At 38.6% G+C, this 18,799-nt stretch overlaps 1 protein-coding gene across 2 annotated transcripts in view; it reads left to right on the top strand.

The window, feature by feature from the left end:
• The window catches only part of cmss1 (cms1 ribosomal small subunit homolog), a 323,921-nt gene that overhangs the window by 74,462 nt on the left and 230,660 nt on the right, over positions 1–18,799 (top strand). The gene's annotated exons all lie outside the window — the stretch shown is intronic.

The following is an 18,799-nucleotide window of genomic DNA, read 5'->3' on the forward strand; positions in this document are numbered from 1 at the left end:
GAGTAAGTTTTATCTAGAAATTCCTCTGACATCATTTCAACCCACAGGCAACATGATGTTATGGTGGAAGAAATTCTGGTGCCAGCATCAGGCTATATTTTGCACCTCTTCCAAAGTTGTGTGGTTAGCTGAATTTAAACCTATAAAAAAGGTCAGATAAGGGGACTTTGTACTAAAGTTCTCAATCTTTCACTTTCCACTGAAACTGCTTAGGGAGTGTATATTCATTGCTGGAATTAGAACAGAAAAATTAACAGAAAGATAAGGACAATGAGCTGAAACTTCTTTTAAAAAAAAAATCATGTGAAACACAGTATTAGGGATAGAGTGGCACAGAAAGCTAGAGAAAAACTCATGCTTCCCAAATAGGAATGTATTTCATATTTGTTTTACTCATTCAAGGCATGTGAACATCTTTGGTAAGGCCAGCATTTGTTGTTGATTCCCAATTACCCACCAGAATGTGGTTCTGAATGTCATCTTTGAGCTAGTGCAGTTCCTGTGGTGTGGGTACGGCTGCTGTAGCTACGTTGTTTCATATGGAATTCCAAAACTTTGCCCTGTGGTGGGGAGCCAAAGATGAGATATTTCCACGTCGCCATACTGTGTGACATGGAAGGGGAACTTGCAGCATTGCTTGGTGGCTTTTCCAAGCACCCAATGTCCTTGTCCTTCTAAGACTCGAAAGGTGCTGTTGAAGTTGCTGCACTGCCTCTTGTAGGTGGTGCACACTGCATCCCTCAATGTGGCAGTGGTGGAGTGAGTGAATATTTAAACTAGATGGGATACCATTCAAATGGTTAGCTTTAAGGACAGTGTCACTTTTTTGTGTGTTATTGGAGCTGCTTTAATCTAAGCAAGTGGAGAGTATTCGATGACATTCCTGAATTGTGCTGAGAATTCAGCTAATTTGCCTCTACTTTGGGGAGTCCGGAGATGAATTACTTGCTGCGTGACTCCCAACTTCTGATCTGCTCTTGTATCCATAATATTGAGACCAGTCTAGTTATGGTTCTGGTCAATGGTGACTCCAGGATTTTGGTGTGACATTTAGCTATAGAAATGGCTTTAAATGTCATAGGCAAAAGTTTAAACGCTCTTGTTGGAGATGGTTATTGCCTGACATTTGTGCAGTATTAATGATGTTTAGCATTTCTCAGCACAAGTCTCACAAGGTTTTCCTGCCAGTGACCGTTCAATGATCTGAGGAGTTATGAGTGGAACTGAACACTGTACAATCATCGCGCATTATGCCCAGTTCTGACCTTGGAATAAACAGGAGGTTATGGTAGCAGCTGAAGATGGTTGGGCCTATGAACCACCCTGAGAAGCTCATGCAATGTTTTTTGTGGTGAGGTTATTGTCCTGCAACAACATTGTCCATCTTCCTTTGTGCTTGATATGACTGTCTTTAGTTGAGGATTTTTTTTCCTCCAAGTTCTCATTGACTTGAATTTTGTTAGAATTCATTGCTGCCATTCTTGGTGAAATGTGGTCTTGATGCCAAGAGGAATTACTTTAACTTCACCTCTGGAATTCAGCTAATTTGCCTCTACTTGGACAAAAGCAATAAAAGTTTGGAAGCGAAGAAATCCTGGCAGATCCCAAACTGAACAACAGTGAGCAGATGAATGACTTCCACTAGACAGGACTAACAACAATATACTCCTCCACTTTGCTGATGATTGAGCATTGACTGATTGGGCAGTAATTTACTAAGTTGGATTTGTCCTGCATTTTGTTGACAGTGCAAAGCTGGGCACATTCCATTTTGTTGGCTAGATGCTAATGTTTTCACTGTACTGGACAGCTTGATGACTAATGACACAGTTAGTTTGAGAGCAAAAAACACACTTCATCTGAGGTATTGCCTGAGCTCATTGCATTGGACATGGCAAAGCCACTCAGCTCTTTCTTCATATCCCATGGAGAATTGATAGGCTGAAGACTGGCATTTATGTTGGTGGGGATCTCAGACAGAGACCAAAATAGATCTTTCATTTCTAACTGAAGTTACTAACAAATCTTCATCCTTGTCTTTTATATTAATGCACAGGGGCTCCCCATCATTGAAGAAGGGGATGTTCTTGAAGGCTTCCGGTCCAGTTAGCTTTTAATTGCCCACTATCATTCAGTGGATGTAGCAGCATTACAGAGCATTCCTCTAGACTGTTGCTTATAGGATTGCTTCGCTCTGTCTTTAACATTTTACATCTGCTGTTCAGCATGGCTGTAGTGCTGTGTTGTAGCTTCACCAGACTGGAATCTCAGCTTTAGTGCTGCTCCGCTGTTCTACATTTCTCATTGAACCAGGATTGATCTCCTTGCTTAATAGTAAGGGTGGAGTGAGGGAAGTGTCAAGCCATGAGGCCACAACTTGTGGCTGAATACAGTTCTGCTGCTAGATCTGTTTTGAATCTATACCATTTAGCAGGGTGGAAGATAGAACTTGGTATCAACAAAAGCTGTAGAGGACAGCATTTATGCAATGCTGGTGGGGGGGTGTTGTGGTTTGGAATGCTGGGGGAGGAAGGATGTTGATAGTTCGGATTGAGTGACCACACCCCCAATTTGTTGCATAAATGCTGCCCCCTCTACCCTTCATGTCAGCTCTGATGTAGAGTCATCTAGACTCGAAATGTTAGCTTGCCCTGTCCCCACAGATTCTGACTGACCCGCTGTGATCTCCAGCACTTTTTTTCAGTACAGATTCCAGCATCTGCAGTAATTTGTGCCTACTGTGGTACAACAGGTTGATTTGCGGAAATGAGGTACTGTAGGTTTTTCTGCCGTGTTGGTTTTTTCGCCAGCTGCCACCAAAATCATCTGACAGTTTTATCTTTCAGGCTTCTGCCAGTAGAGGTGCTACTGAGCCAGACATTATAATGGACATTGATGCTCCCTTCCCATTCTCTTCCCCTTCTACCCTCAGTGCTGCTTCCAAGTGGCATTTAATAAGGAAGAGCAAAGTAAGGGAGGGTGCAAGATGATAAATAAGATCCATGTTTTACCTGATGTTATGACACCTTACAGGGATCATAAATAAGCGTAGGTATTGGCCATACATCTCTTTGAGTCTACTCCATCATTGTCTCCCTCAACCTTGATTATATTCAGTAAATCAGCTTATGTAGCTCTCTAGCATAGACAATTCCAAAGATTTTCAAATCTCTGAGGAAAAAATGAAAATATCCTTATCTCCTTAAAAGGAAGTCTGTAAATGTGTACCCATGTTCTACATTCTCCCATGAAGAAAACATACTCTCAGCATCCATCCTGTCAAGTCCCCTCAAAATCTATCTAAGACCATCTCTCATTCTTCTCAACTCCAATGAGTGTAGACTCAACTTGCTCAAATATTTCTCCTAAAGCTACCATTTCACTCCTTGAGTCTACCTCGTGACCCTTCTCTGAACTGCCTCTGAACAATGCAAGTATATCCCATCTTAATTAAGAAAGTATACCCAGTACTTTAAATGTAGATTCATCAACAATTCAAAGTTATTAGCAAGATTTGTGACACTTATACTGCATCCTCCTTGCAGTAAAGGCTAAGATTTCATTTGTCTTCCAAATTAATTGCTGCACCTACATGCCAACACTTGTAGCTTGCAGACACTCCTCTGTACCACATTTAGTAGTCTTCCTCCATTTAAATATTTTGCTTTACTATTCTTCCTACTTAACCTATCTTTAAATCTTTTGCAGATTTTTTGTGTTTTCCTTGCAACCTGCTATCTTTGCATTATCTGTAAATTTAACAACAATATACTCAGTACTTTCAACCAGATCATCAATATTGATTGTAAACAGTTCTTTTATCATTTGTGGGATGTGGGCGTCGCTGGCTGGCCAGCATTTCTTGCCCGTCCCTAGTTGCCCTTGAGAAGGTGGACGTGAGCTGCCTTTTTGAACCGCTGCAGTCCTTCTGCTGTGGGGTGACCCACAATGCTATTAGGGAGGGAATTCCAGGTTTTTGACCCAGCGACAGTGAAGGAGCTTCATTAAATAATACCTAAGAATTATGAAATATCTTTTTAACTGTCGACTCTATTTTACATATATATGTATTTTTCCAGTCCATTCCAGCTATGTTTGTTTTCACACCTTTGTAATTGCCTTTATTTAAGTTCAACACACCAGTTTCTTACAATAAAACAGAATGTGGAATTCTTGCTTGTTATGATCACTCTTGCCAACAAGATCCTTTTCAATCAATTAATGAACGTTGACTCTTTGCATAACAGCATTAGTTTGTTTACTGATTGGTTCCAGACTTAACGTTGATGGCTCCTTAATGTTAAACCACCATATTGCTACATCTGATGGGTCAGTTTTGGCCGTGGGCATGGTGATAGAAGAGACTGGAATGTTGGCTGAAACATTGATGCTATGGTTGTGATAAATTTGACACTTACTTGCCTCGTCTCAGAGAGAGCTCCCCAGTTTTGGTACAGGTGTTACTGAAGAGGAAATTTATGAAGTCAACTGGGCTGCGTGAATCTAGTGTCCAAAGAGCTTTAGTATATTTCTACAGTACATTTGTGGATGTTATACGCAGTTGCAACTGTGCATCAGTGGTGGAGGAAGTAAATGCTTGTGGATGTGGTTCCAATCAAATGGACTGCATTGTCCTGGATGATGTCGAGTGTCTCGAGTATTTTTGGAGCTGCATTCCAACAACCAGGCAAGTATTCTAACACATTCCTGACCTGTATCTTATAGATGACGGACAGGTTTTGGGGAATCAAGAGGTGAGTTATTAATTGCAGGACTCTGAACTGCAGTTGGAGCCATGGTATTTACATGGCTAGTACAGTTCAGTTTCTGGTTAATGGTAATCTCCAGGATATTTACAGAATTCAGTGATGGTAATTTCATTGAATGTCAAGGAGCAATGTTTAAATTCTGTCTTGTCAGAGATTATGTTCTGGCAATTGATTGGCTTGGATGTTAGTTGCCATTTTGCAGTCCAAGGTGGGATATTGTCCAGATCTTGCTACATTTGGACATGGGCCACTTCAAAATCTAAGTAGTCACAAATCGTGCTGAGCATTTTGCAGCTACAGTGAATATTTCCACTTCTGACCTTAAAATGATTATTAATGAAGCGGCTGAAGATGTCTGGGGCTGGGACACTATTCTGAGGAACTCCTGCAGAAATGTCCTGGAATTTGATGCTTGATGGCCCATACAGTTTTATGAAATATTTTCTCAGAGGGTTGGCTTGCTTGTCCATTTTAGTGTCCACCAATTGGAATCAAACACACATCATACTTGGTAAGGACAGCAGATTTTCTTCCCTAAAAGAACTCTAGTAAATCAAGTGGGTTTTTATTTTTGCCTTTTTTTTTAACCTTTTTTTTGCTGTGTTCTTTATTCATTCACGGGATGTGGGATGATAAGCATTACTGGCTGGGCCAGAATTTGTTGCCTAGAGGGCAGTTAAGAGTCGACCACATTGCTGTGGTTCTGGAATCACATGTAGACTAGACCAGGTAAGGATAGTAAATTTCCTTCCCTAAAGGGTATTAGTGGACCAGATGGGTCTTTGTGACAATCGATAATGGTTTCATGGTCATCATTAGATTCTTAATTCCAGATTTTTATTGAATTCAAGTTCCGCCATCTGCTGTAGTGGGATTCGAACCCAGGTCCCCCGAACATTATCTGGGTTTCTGGATTAATAGTCCAGTGATAATGTCATGAGGCCAATGCCTCCCTTTAGTATTGTGTGGTTTTTAACTCATGCCATTGGACCATTAATAGTTCAAGCTTACTGTAACCACTGTGTTACCATACCTATGTGGTAAGTCTCCTTTCTCCAAACATTCTGCAGGCATTTATGGTTGATGAGGACATGATATTATCAGTAGACGGGTCCATGCATCAGTTATATTTCTTGTGACTCTTGCATTCTGTAAAAAATATTGACTTTGTATTGTAAGTTAACTGTGTAGAAGGGCTTAGTGTGTTTATGGGAGCACTAGATAAATTTTCTTGATCTGTTCGCATTTAACTGGATTCATTGAAATATGATTGTACTGTAATGTTACATTAGAGGCAGGCATTCAAACTCTAAAGTCATAAAGGTGTCTGAATCTGTGACCTGTCAAAATAACACTTTATTCTAAAGTAGGTGCTGAGGTTGGCTTCTGCTGATGTAACTACTGTTGCACCAACAACTACAACTGTTAAGAGTTGTTTAAAGAACGTTGCAGTTAGCTGTAATTACAGAATAATATATTTTAACATAAGCTGCATTGATCTTCAACGATGTAATGGTGTTTATGAAGTGCATGTGGGAAAATAAGTGCAAACCTCACGGAAAATTGTATTGGAGCTGAATTTATCAAATAGATAACAAGTTTATATACTGTGTATGTAAACAATAATGTTGACTTAATTGTAGGCTGTAATTGTAATTTTCTATTTGGGTAAAGCAGAAGGATTCCTTTAAAGGCTGAGTGAGGACAGGGCTTTTTTGATGTATCAGATGGAGTACGTTTTTCAGCTGAAGTAATCAGAACACAAGTGCCAGACGCACAACAACATCAGTGAAGTTAAGTTGATTTCAGCCAATTGAGAGCATCACCAGGATAATTATTGAGGCATAATATGTGTGGCTGTTCTCTTGTGCACCTGTGACCATACATTAAAGCTGTTGCAAGCCTGAAAGTGTACAGTGTATTGAAGCTTGAAGTGTATGTTCATGCATATCAAGCATCACCTAATGTACATCCATATGGGATATACCACTTAACACATGTATTAATGCATTTTGATTTTTGTTTTGTAGAACCGGTGATTCAAAGTTAATTTTATTTTTCCAATTTGAATAAAGGAAGACTTGATACTTTTGCTTTAACCAATCATGTACCACCACTATGTTGGATATGTTTAAAAAAGGACTAAAAGACTAGTTAAGAATAGATATCATCAAATTGTAAACACAGACATAGCATTGGATGACGATTCGTTGGAAACTTTGACCCTGTAGGATGCTTTTTTGGACTATCGAGATAAGTGCAGCTGCTAGATTTTGATCCGTTCGATTTCAGTAAGGGTGTGAGCCCATTGAAAATAGTCATTTCCCTTTTCAGATTAAATGATTTCCAGAGAGATTAGATTTGTAAGGTGAGAAATAAGTTTCTGTACTCTTTGAAGAACTCAGTTCATTGGTACCTTATAATTCTAGGTGTAATTTATTCCACAAGTTAACTCTTAATGTATTCACATGATCAAAATTTGAACAAATTAATGAAGCAATTCAGGACATTCTTGTTGGTGCTATTTGAGTACATTTGGTGTCAAAACTTGATATAGAGTCCAAGTTGGAGTGGGAATGTTTTAAAAAATATAATCTCTCCATAGATTAGAAGGAACGGAGAGTGAGAATGATATATTTTACTTTTCTTGAGAAATAAATAACAAAGGTTTGTGATTTCTCAGTGTAGAGCCAAGGTTCGATTCAACTCCCAAAGGAAACATTAAGTTTCCATTTTTCATTTATTTGTTTAACTTTATTCTTTTCTTTGTATTAGTATATACTGAAGAGATGATGTAGATTACTGGTGATGGTTTAGTGTTGCTCCCTAGTTATTTATTTTCCCTCTTCACAATTTAGCATGGTTGCCCTTCTGTATTACACGAGTAGAATTGACCTTAAAAACTCAGAAAATATTTTTAAAATGGGATTGAGATGCATTTTTGTTCAGTGACTACATCATTTTTATAGTGCTGTGTGTGCTATTCGTGATTTACCTGGGCTGAAATTCCTGTGCCTCCCAGTGCACTGCCAGAATGACTGTGGGATAGCAGTTGCAGACTTTAGTCTGCTTTCCCCTATTCCAATTCTAAATTCTGTTGTCGAGGTATTTTTTAAGGGTCTGGACTTTCGAGTTATTCCTGGCATTACCTTGGTGTCTGAATATAGTAATTCTAAATTGTAGTTTTTCAAATTGCTCTGATCCTGATTTGGCACACACTTGACATTGGAGATAAGTCCAGTAAAACTGTCAGGATTTTTGGCAAATGACTTTAGTTTTACTTTTCAAATGATGGCTATGCTGGTTGGTGATTGTACCAGAAAACATAAGAGGCACCTTCTTATTTCTCAAGAAATGTTGGACACCGAAATTACAGTGGTGTGCCACAGTGTATTTTCAGAGTCTAGCCAGTAGGTGGCTGTGTCTAACGAGTTTCTAATGTTTACATTCACTTTATAAAAATTTTGAATACACATCTTTATTATATTCATAAAATTACTTTTGGCATTGCCGCAAGTAATTTCCTCCTTTCCTCGTGACCTTTTAATGTGTTTCTTCACATGTTCATCTCATCCCTTCTTAAATGCAGTGAATGTCTTAGTTTCAATAACTACCTGTGATAAAGTATTCCTAACATCTATTACTTTTTGTTTCTCCTAATACCCATCCTTCATAATCAATATAAAAATTAGCATTTACAGATAAGTAGCTGCATTCTACGAACCATAACCAAATATGCCAGAGGAATTTAATGCCAACCCATGTTTTAAAAAAAGGAAAAAAGAGAAATGACGTGTAATTTGTTGAAATAACTAAGTATGAATATGAAAGAAACTTTGAGATCAAGTTGAAATACCTAGGCAAAATAAATTCTGTAGTCATGATCAAACCAATTAGTACCCTGGTCATATTAATTTTTTGAGTATTGCATCCTGTGCTGTTTGCTGAGACATGTGGATGCAATCAAGTATTTAAGCACCATAGAAAGGTACTACAAGGACTATATCTGGTATCAGTAGTCGGCACTGAGGATGACTGAATCAATTTTATCCTTTAAGCCCAGAACATACAAGCATTCATATGAATTAGGAGCAAATGTTTGGCCTTTTGTCACTTGAGACTGCTTTACCATTTAACCAGATCATTGCTGATCTGTTTGTGTTTTCAGGTCCATATTCCCATCTACTCCCAAAAAAACTTTAATTCCCTTGCCGAACAAGAATCCACCTACCTCTACCTTAAAAATATTTAATGACCCCCATCACCCCTGCATTTTGAGGCAGAGTGTTTCAAAGTTGCACAACCTTCTAAGAGAAAAAAAAACTCTGCCTTAAGTGGATGATCCCTAATGCTGGACTCACCCACAACAGGAACCAGCATTTCCACACAGGCCATAGCGAGACTGTTCAGCAACTTATTTATTTGAATCAAGTCAGCCCTCCTTGCCTAAACTCTTGTGAAAACAAGCCCAGTCTGTCCCATCTTCCCTTCGAAGGCAACCCACTATTTCCAGATATCAATCTAGTAAGCCTCCTGTGAACTGCCTCCTTTACATCCTTTGATGAATTAAGGGACCAAAACTATACACGTTTTTTGAGATTTGGTCTTACCAATGCCTTGTATAACTGAAGCATAATATCCTTGCTTTTATGTTCTGTTCTTCTAAGAATAAAAGATAGAATTCCATTAACCTTCTTAATTACTTGCTGTGTCTACATAGCAATATTTTGTGATTCATGCACAGGAACACCTAGATCCCGCTGCACTTCAGAGTTCTGCAATTAAATTCTGTCATGCCTATTTTTATTCTTCCTGCCAAAATGAACAATTTCTGACACATTATCTGCTGGATGTTTGGTCTTCGCTCAGCCAATTTATACTGGTCTGGATCTTTCTTAAGTCCTCTTCACAACGTGCATTCCTTTGTGTCATCTGCAAATTTAGCTCCTAAGACTAATTCATCCAAATCATTGCTATAAATTATAATACATGGAGTTCCCTGCAGCAACCCCACTTATCATGTTCTGCCAATCAGAAAAAGACTCGTTTATGTATACTCTGTTTTACGTCAGTCAGCCAAGCTTTTATTCATGTTTATTTGTTTCCTTTGAGCTTGTACTTTGCTCAGTAATCTTTTACGTGACACCTTATCAAATGTGTTCTGGAAATCCAAGTACAACACAATAACAGGCTCCCCATATTCGCAGCCCATGCTTCGAAGAACCTCCAATAAATTGGTTAAATATGTTTTCCCTTTCACAAAACCATGTGAACTCATCTTGACTACCTTGAGTTTTTCCAAGTACTTACCTATAACCACCTTAATGATTGATACTAACAGTTTCTGCATGACAGATGTCAAGCGAACTGGCCTATAGTTTCCTGTTTTCTGCCTCATTCCCTTTTTGATTGGAAGAGTTATATTTGCTACTGTCCACTCTGTTGGAATGTTTCTAGAATCTAGCAAATTTTGAATAATGAATCAATGCATCTACTTCCTCATTAGCTATCTTTTTAAAACCCTAGGATTAAGTCCATTTGGATCTTGTGACTTGTCAACCCGCAGCTCCATCAGTTTGCTTAGTACTACTTCTCTAGTGATTGTAATTCCACCAAGTTCCTCTCTATCTTCAAAAACCTGACTTCCAAATGTTACTGGAATGTTTTCAGTATCCTCTTTACTGAATACAGAAGCAAAGTATTTGTTCATTTCATCTACATTTTCCTTTTATATAATATTAACTATCCATTCTCATTCTCCAGAAGACCAACTTTCACTTTACTTATTGTTTTTCTTTTTAAATTTCTGTAGAAACTCTTGCTATCCATTACCATATTTCTAGCTAGTTTCCCCTCATACTCTAACTTCTTCCTCCCAATTAACATTTCAGTCATTCTCTGTCATTCATTATATTCTGACCAATCATTTTAGCTGCATCTTTTCCATGTTCATTAGCACTTTAGTGCTCCTGTATTCAAACTTTTTTTTTATAAACACAGAATCCTGTTCTATCCTTTACTTTTGGATTTTACCTTCACCAATTGTTGGAAATAAACTTGTACTATAAACTGTCTGAAATGTTTTAAACAGGTTTTTTGATTTCTTGTTAGCTGTATCTTCCATGATAACCATGCAACATTTGTCTTCCACAGATTTTCTACTGTCTCTTTTTGAAAATTTTTGTTTGGTCTCCTGTGTCCAACATACACAGATACCCTTTTCTAAGTGCCTCCAAATCAAACTGCTGAAACATCCACACAAGTACACTTCCTATTTAACTGATATTGCATTAATGTATTCCATTTAGTCATATGCAAACAACTGTAAACACAAATTGGTAATGTAATATATATATATACAGAGCTGGATGTATATCTTAATTGGATTTCAGAGAGGCCAGTGACCCTCCAGCTAGTGAAGCACTTTTGATGGATTTGTCTTCTATATTCCAATGCCCTAATCATAATCTTTCAGAGTTCCCTGAATTCAGGAGCTGTACGTATGGATTGGAAATTTGTTTATTTAACTCTTTAAGAAGGGTGACAGAGAGAAACCAGGGAATTATAGACCAGCTAGCCTAACATCTGTGGTGGAGGAATTTTTGGAGTCTATAATCGAGGATAGGGTAACATCACCTCAAAAAAATTCAGTTAATCACAGAGAGTCAGCATGGAGTCATGAAGGATAGGTCACGCCTGATAAACCTCAGTTTTTTGAAGTGGTGGACAGAGGTATGTTGATGGATGTTGTTTATTTGGACTTCTAGAAGCCTTTTCCTTTATTTTTTATTCATTAACGGAATGAGGGCATCACTGGCCAGGCAGCATTTATTACCCGTCTCTAATTGCCCAGAGGGCAGTTCAGAGTCAACCACATTGCTGTGGGTCTGGACTCATATGTAGGCCAGACCAGGTAAGGATGGCAGTTTCCCTCCCTAAAGGACATTAATGAACCAGGTGGGTTGTTCTGACCATTGACAATGAATTCATGGTCACCATTAGATTCTTAATTCCAGATATTTTATTGAATTCAAATTCCACCATCCGCTCTGGCGGGATTTGAACCCGGGTCCAGAATGTTATCTGGGTCCCTGGATTAATAGTCTAGCCATAATACCACTATGCCATCGCATCGCATTTTGATAAAGTTCCACTCTAGAAACTGTTAGCTGAGGTGAAAGCCCATGGCATTGAGAGCACGTTATTGTCACGATAGGAAATTGGTTGAGTGGCAAGAAATAGAGAATCAGAATAATGGATAAGTACCTAAGTTGGCAGGACATGACTTATGATGTCCCGTATTGCAGCCTCAATTACTCACAATATTAATTGATGACTTGGATAATGGTATAAAGTGAAATCTTCAAATTTTCTGACGACACAAAATTGGCAGCATTATAGACAGTGTTGATGACAGCATAATGTTACAACGGGATATTGATAGATTAAGTGAATGGGCAAAGGATAGATCAGGATAATGTTTTTTGTTATAAGTCACAAAGTTAAATGCAGCGGATGTGCAATGAAATTTGGGTGTTCAGGTGCGTAGCTGTTTAAAGTGCCATGAACAGGTGCAGAAACAGTCAAGAAAGCTAATGAAATGCTGGCCTTCATATGTAAAGGGCTGGAGTATAGTGATGCAGATGTTATTCAGTAAAGTTATACAAAATCCTAGTTAGACCCCACATAGGGTACTGTGAGCAGATCTGGGCACCACATCTTAGGAAGGATGTTTTTGCCCTGGAGTGAGTTCAGCACAGATTTTCAACGATGATACCTGGACTTCAGGTATTAAATTATGAGGAGAGATTAGACAAATTAATCCAGTTTCTCTACAATTTAGAAGGCTAAGGGGTGATCAAATCGAGGTTTCCAGGATATTAACAGGGAAAGACAGGGTAGATAAAGATAAACTATTTCCACTGGTTGAAGATTCCAGAATCAGGAGGCATAGTCTAAGAATTAGGGCCAGGCCATTCAGGAGACATGTTAGAAAGCACTTCCACATGCTAAGACTAGTGGAGGCTTGGAACTCTGTTCCTCAATGGCCACCAATGCTCATTCACTTGCCAAATTTAAGTCTGAGATAGACAAATTTTCATTACAGAAGGATATCAAGGGATATGGGCCCAAGGCAGGCATATGGAGTTAGGCCACAGATCAACCAATGATCTCATTGATTGGCAGAGCAGATTCAAGAGGCGTGTTCCTATTCATTCTTTGGTGAAGATGAATGTAGTGATTGCATTTTATGGTGCAATTCTGCTGTTCAGCTATGCTATCTGGTAAAGAGCTGCTGCCACCTATTGTCTGCCAACTAAGGATTCAAGTCCGTGTTTGTTAAGAAACAAGTACTTCTTGCAGGAAGAGATAGTTAAGTGGGGTTCAATTGTGATCAAAAGATTTCAAGATAACGCATTTCGGAGATGGAAGCTTAAAACTTCCCCATGGCAATGTGTTGATCAGACTCCACTTGCCAATAATCGGCACCTCATTTCTCATGCAATAAACATCATCGTTCTATTTGAAATTAGCTTTTTGTTTGTGTACAGTCCTGATGAGAGTAAGATTAAAAGCTTCAGCATGCTTTTTTCAGCAGGACATAAGTCTAGACCTAGTTGATTCTTTGTGGCAATCTCATAAATTGAATACCGTTTATATGTTCAGCCTATTCTAAGGTGCTGGAGATTAGACCGCTAATGTGCCTCACTGGCCAGTTTTAAAATGTTTTGTCTGTTATTTTCTTTCAATTCTTCTGGCAACTTTGCCACTCAGTACCTTAAAAATCTGGGCGTCCATGTCCTGACTATCGCTCTGTTCTCATGTGAAATATAACATCATGTGGTGCAACTTCAGCATATCAGTTACACATGGTTGACGGTTCCCAAGTCACAGCCCTTTTTACCTATTGCTTATTCCTTCTGGAGTTTATTACATTGAGAACATACCCATGGAGAAATACTGTATACAATTGTCATCAGTTGAATAGAATAAATATATGATAAGCTACGCTGATAGGTTTCTGTGCATCAAACACTTAGCGAGTAAGCTGTGCAGTTGTAACATCAACATCGACTTGGATTTATATAGCACCATTAATGGAATAAAACATGCCAACACGACACAAAATAACTGTGTAAACAATAAATTAGTATCAGGGCAGATAAAAACTTGGTCTAAATGCTATGTTTTGAAGAGCATCTTAAAAGGGGAAAGAAAAGCAGAGAGATGGAACAAGAAAATTCCAATACTTGGAGCATAGGGAACTGAGTACATGGTCACCAATGGTAAAACAATTAAGACTGAGTAAGCTCAAGGATCTAAGCTGAAAAAAGTTTCATATGTCTTGAAGAGTAGTGGGATTGCAGAGTTTAAAGAGATAGGGAGAAGCAAAGACCTGGAAGGATTTGTAAACAACTATGCAAACTTTAAAATCAGATGTTGCTGAATAGACCGTAAGTGTAGGTCAGTGAGCAAAGGGATGATATAATACTTTGTATGAGTAAGAATATGCACATTGAAGTTTTAGACTAACTTAAGTTTATGGAAGATAGAAAATGGGTGGGTCAGTGAGGAGGAAATTAGAGTAGGCAAATCCAGAGGTAGCACTCTCAAGGTTATTGGTTTTGGTAGCAGATGAGCTGAGGTACAGACTGAGACAGGCAGTGTTATTGAGATGGAAATAGGTGGGCTGAATGATTGTGTGGATATGTGGTCAGAATCTTGGCCTGCAGTCAAATATGTGGCAAGTTTGTAAACAGTCCAGTTCAGTCTTTCATAGTTTACAGGGAGGGGGATAGAGCCAGATTGGGAGCAGAGTTTGGAGCAGTGACTGAAGACAGTAGGTTTGGTCAGCGTACCCTGAATGTATGCTGACATAACTGCACTTATACAGCTGACCAGCGTAATGAATCAGCTTAGCTTTCTGTTACTATTTCAATTTAGAAAACTTTGCATATTTAAGTGGGAAGAATTGCTTGACCAAGAACTGATCTCACCTTCCAGGTTGCCTTAATGACTCTAGCTAGATGGTCAATTATCATAAGTGCCCTGCATTGTGGTCAGGCTTAGCTAAGATATCAGATTACCAAAGCTGCCATGGAGGCAGACTTGGTCCAGATTCTCCATTGTCAGATATGCCATCTTCTAAATGTTCTTGCCTGGATTTAGACTCACGAAGGAAGATGGGTCAGTCAGACACAAATGAGATGCTTGACCAAATAGTTAATGATTAAGGGGGAATTGTTGAAAGCAAAGATGCAAATTTGTAGTCTACAACCACCTTAAAATGATCATAGTTTTTACTATTTATAGGGTGCATCACATTAAGTTGCTCAGGTTTCTAATATAGCACCTTCTGAAAACTCAGTGTTCATTAATATAAGGGCAGCAGGTTCATAGGAACACCACTTCAAGGCTTCCCTCAGAGTCTTAAACCATCTCCACTTGAAAATATATTTCTGTTGCTTCATTGGCGCGTGGTTAAAACATGGAGCTCCCTAATGTTATGGACCAGACCGAATCCCCATAAAATATATTAAGAAGATAGTCTAGACCCGAATCTTTTCTTATCTTAAAGGTAAGTGTAAGGTGTTACATTCTAGATGCAATTAGATTGGCCAAACTACTCGACATAAGCAAAACACACTTTGTTTTAACGTACAGACAAAATAAAAATAAAATAAAACAATTGGCTTAACTGTAACTCTATTGCAATACTTGACAAAATAATAAGCTACTCATTAGCTATTACAATATAATAGCATCCCACAAACACACCCTTGGCAAAGGCAAATTCAGTAAAACAGATGGTCTCACATGCAATTCTAGCAGCAGGAAGAGAAACCCAGCTTTTAGCTGTAATAGAGAGAAGAATAAAAGCTTCCACATCCAGCTTCAAGACCCCAGCAACTGCTGAAAGCTAAAATTAAAATCCTAGTTCTGTGGGAACTTGACCCCACCCACTCAGGCTGCTTCTGTTATTCCAACTTTAAAAAATCCCAAGGCCTCATAAGCTGATTACTTTTTATTGGCTTTGGAGCAGACTGTTCGAGACCTCTGACTCAACCATTCTTCATAAAAAAGGACAAAGTTGACCTTGTAAATCTATAGTATCGTCACACTAGCAGCATAATGGAATGCTTTTACAACATAGACAACAGTGGTTCAAAAAGGACCAACACTTCTTGAGCGCAATTGGAGATGGCCAATAAAATGTGAACCTAGCTAACAATGTCCATATCACAGGAGTGATTTTTTTTTTAAAAATGCTCTCTCCACCATCTTAAACTTCAGTTAAAACAATGAGACCCTAGCATGTGTCAGCACATTTAGGACTAGAAAAGTAAAACTTATGTGATGGTTTAAGCTAGTAAGGTTGATGTTTTCCTCTCTCTTTTGTATTCAAATCAGTTCACAGAGATTGATACTGGACAATTCATACTGACATCACAGTTTGGTATGGCAACTGCCCAGGACTGTAAGAAACTGCAGAGAGTTGTGAATACAGCTCAGTCCATCATGCAAGCCACCCTTTCAAACACTGGCTCCATCTGTACTCCTCGCTGCCTCAGGAAGGCAGCCAACGTAATCAGAGACCCGTCCCACCCCAGTTATCATCTCTTCTGACCGGCAAAAGGTGCAAAATCTTAAACGCACATGAAATTATATTGCTACATGCCCTGCCATAGTAGAAACTTAAACTTCAATCATCAGGTACTTTACCTTATAAGATCATAGAGCAGTTCCGAGAAACATGTCAGGTAGTAGGAAATCCAACACGTAATCAAACCAGCACGTTTAATACCCACACCAGTGGGTGGATTGTGTAGGACCATTACCAAAAACAAAAGCTTGATTGAGTTTTTTGAGGATGTAACCAAAAAGTTTGATGCGGGCTGAGTGGTAGTCATGTACATGGACGTCACTGAAGCCTTTGACAAGGTTCTGCATGATAAACTGATTAGTAATGCTAGGTCACCTAGGATTTAAGGCCAAATTGCAAATTGGAATCAAAATTGGCTTGACAGTTGGAGACAGAGGGTGGTGGTGGAGGGTTGCTTTTCGGACTCGAGGCCTGTGACCAGTGGTGTTCTGCAGGGATCATTGCAGAGTCCAATGTTGTTTGTCATTTATATAAATGATTTGGATGAGAAATTAGTAAGCATGGTTTGTAAGTTTGCAGATGACACCAAAATTGTTAATATACTGGACAGTGAAGAAGGTTATCTAAGATAACAAAGGGATCTTGATCAATTGGGCCAAAGGGCTGAGGAGTGGCAGATTTTTTGGATAAATGCGAGGTATTGCATTTTGGTAAAACAAACTAGGGCAGGACTTATACAGTTAATGGTAGCGCCCTGGGTAATGTTGTCGAACAAAGAGACCGAGGGGTTCAGGTACATAGTTCTTTGAAAGTTGCAGTGCAGGTAAACGGGATGGTTAAGAAGGCATTCAGCATGTTTGCCTTCATTGAAAGGACCATTCAGTACTGGAGTTGGGACGTCATGCTGCAGTTGTACAGGATGTTGGTGAGGCCACTTTTGGAACACTGTATACAGTTCTGGTTGCCCTGTTATAGGAAGGATATTATTAAATTGGAGAGGGTTCAGAAAAGATTTCCCAGGATGTTGCCATGACTGGAGGGGTTGAGTTATAAGGAAAGGCTGGATAGGCTGGGATTTTGTTCACTGGAGTGTAGGAGGCTAAGGGATAACCTTATAGATGTTTATAAAATCATGACAGGCATAGATAAGGTGAATAGCAAAGGTCTTTTCCCTAGGGTGGGTGTATTCAAAACTAGGGGGCATATTTTTAAGGTGAGAGGAGAAATGTTGAAAAGGGACCTGAGGGGCAACTTTTTCACACAGAGGATGGTTCATATGTGGAATGAACTGGTTGAGGAAGTGGTAAATGCAGGTACAGTTACAACATTTAAAAGACAGTGGACAGATATGTGAATAGGAAAGGTTTAGAGGGATATAGGCCAAACCGAGGCAAGTGGGCCTAGTTTAGTTTGGAGACTTGGTTGGCATGGACAAGTTGGACCGAAGGATCTGTTTCTGTGCTGTATGAATCTATGACTCTATAATATTACACATTACAAAACAATCCGAATGAAATTGCAAAGAAATATTTCATTTTATTTGTTTTGTCTCCAAAGTCTTTTAATTAATCCATTCCCAGGTGTTTAAGAAAATTATTATACTTTGCCTGGGAAAAAGTACTGCAACAATTTATTGCTGTTATTTCAACTTACGAACAAACTTAACACTTGAAATGAAACAAATTACTGGGTAATTTTCAATCAGCTAATCCAAAGAAATGAAACTAATTATTTGATCATTAGATATTTGATCAGTTTCGAGATTTGAAAGTACCTTGGATCGGTTCACTTCAAAAACTAGTTACACCCAAAGAGCTTGTTAGTGTGCATCAAAAATGGGTCTATATACATCAGATTTAATTTAGAATAATAAAATCTCACCAGTGCTATGAAATTGTCTGGTTGCATCAAAGTTCTGCTGACATTTGAAATGTGTTTTCCAGCATTCAGTTTGAGAGCTTGACTCAATGTTGTTTGAGGGATTAGATGACAAAACTAATATGAAAGTAGCTGCTTGATCAAAAGATTAATTTGAAAGGAATGCTTTCTGTGACACATCATTGTGATTGATCATGAAGTGACCACTATGAGCAAAGTTGTTTCTCCTACCCAAGTTTATATACAAAAGAAATGCTTGTGTTTTTAGAATTTTATTCCTTTTAAAGTTAAAAAGAAATGCTGTTCATTATGATGGTCAAGCATTGTCTTTGCCACGTTGAAGTTCAATTTTGGCATTTGTGAAAATTGTATGTTTTTAAAATAGTTATGTATTTTCAGATTGTTGTCAGGCGGATTTACATACTGTACAATTCTGTAAAATGCAAAATCAGGCGCATATATTTGTATCAGAGATAGTAGGAACTGCCGATGCTGGAGAATCTCAGATAACAAGGTGTAGAACTGGATGAACGCAGCAGGCCAAGCA

The sequence above is a fragment of the Rhincodon typus genome, chromosome 11, assembly GCF_021869965.1.
Source record: "Rhincodon typus isolate 14 chromosome 11, sRhiTyp1.1, whole genome shotgun sequence".
Taxonomy (NCBI): Eukaryota; Metazoa; Chordata; class Chondrichthyes; order Orectolobiformes; family Rhincodontidae; genus Rhincodon; species Rhincodon typus.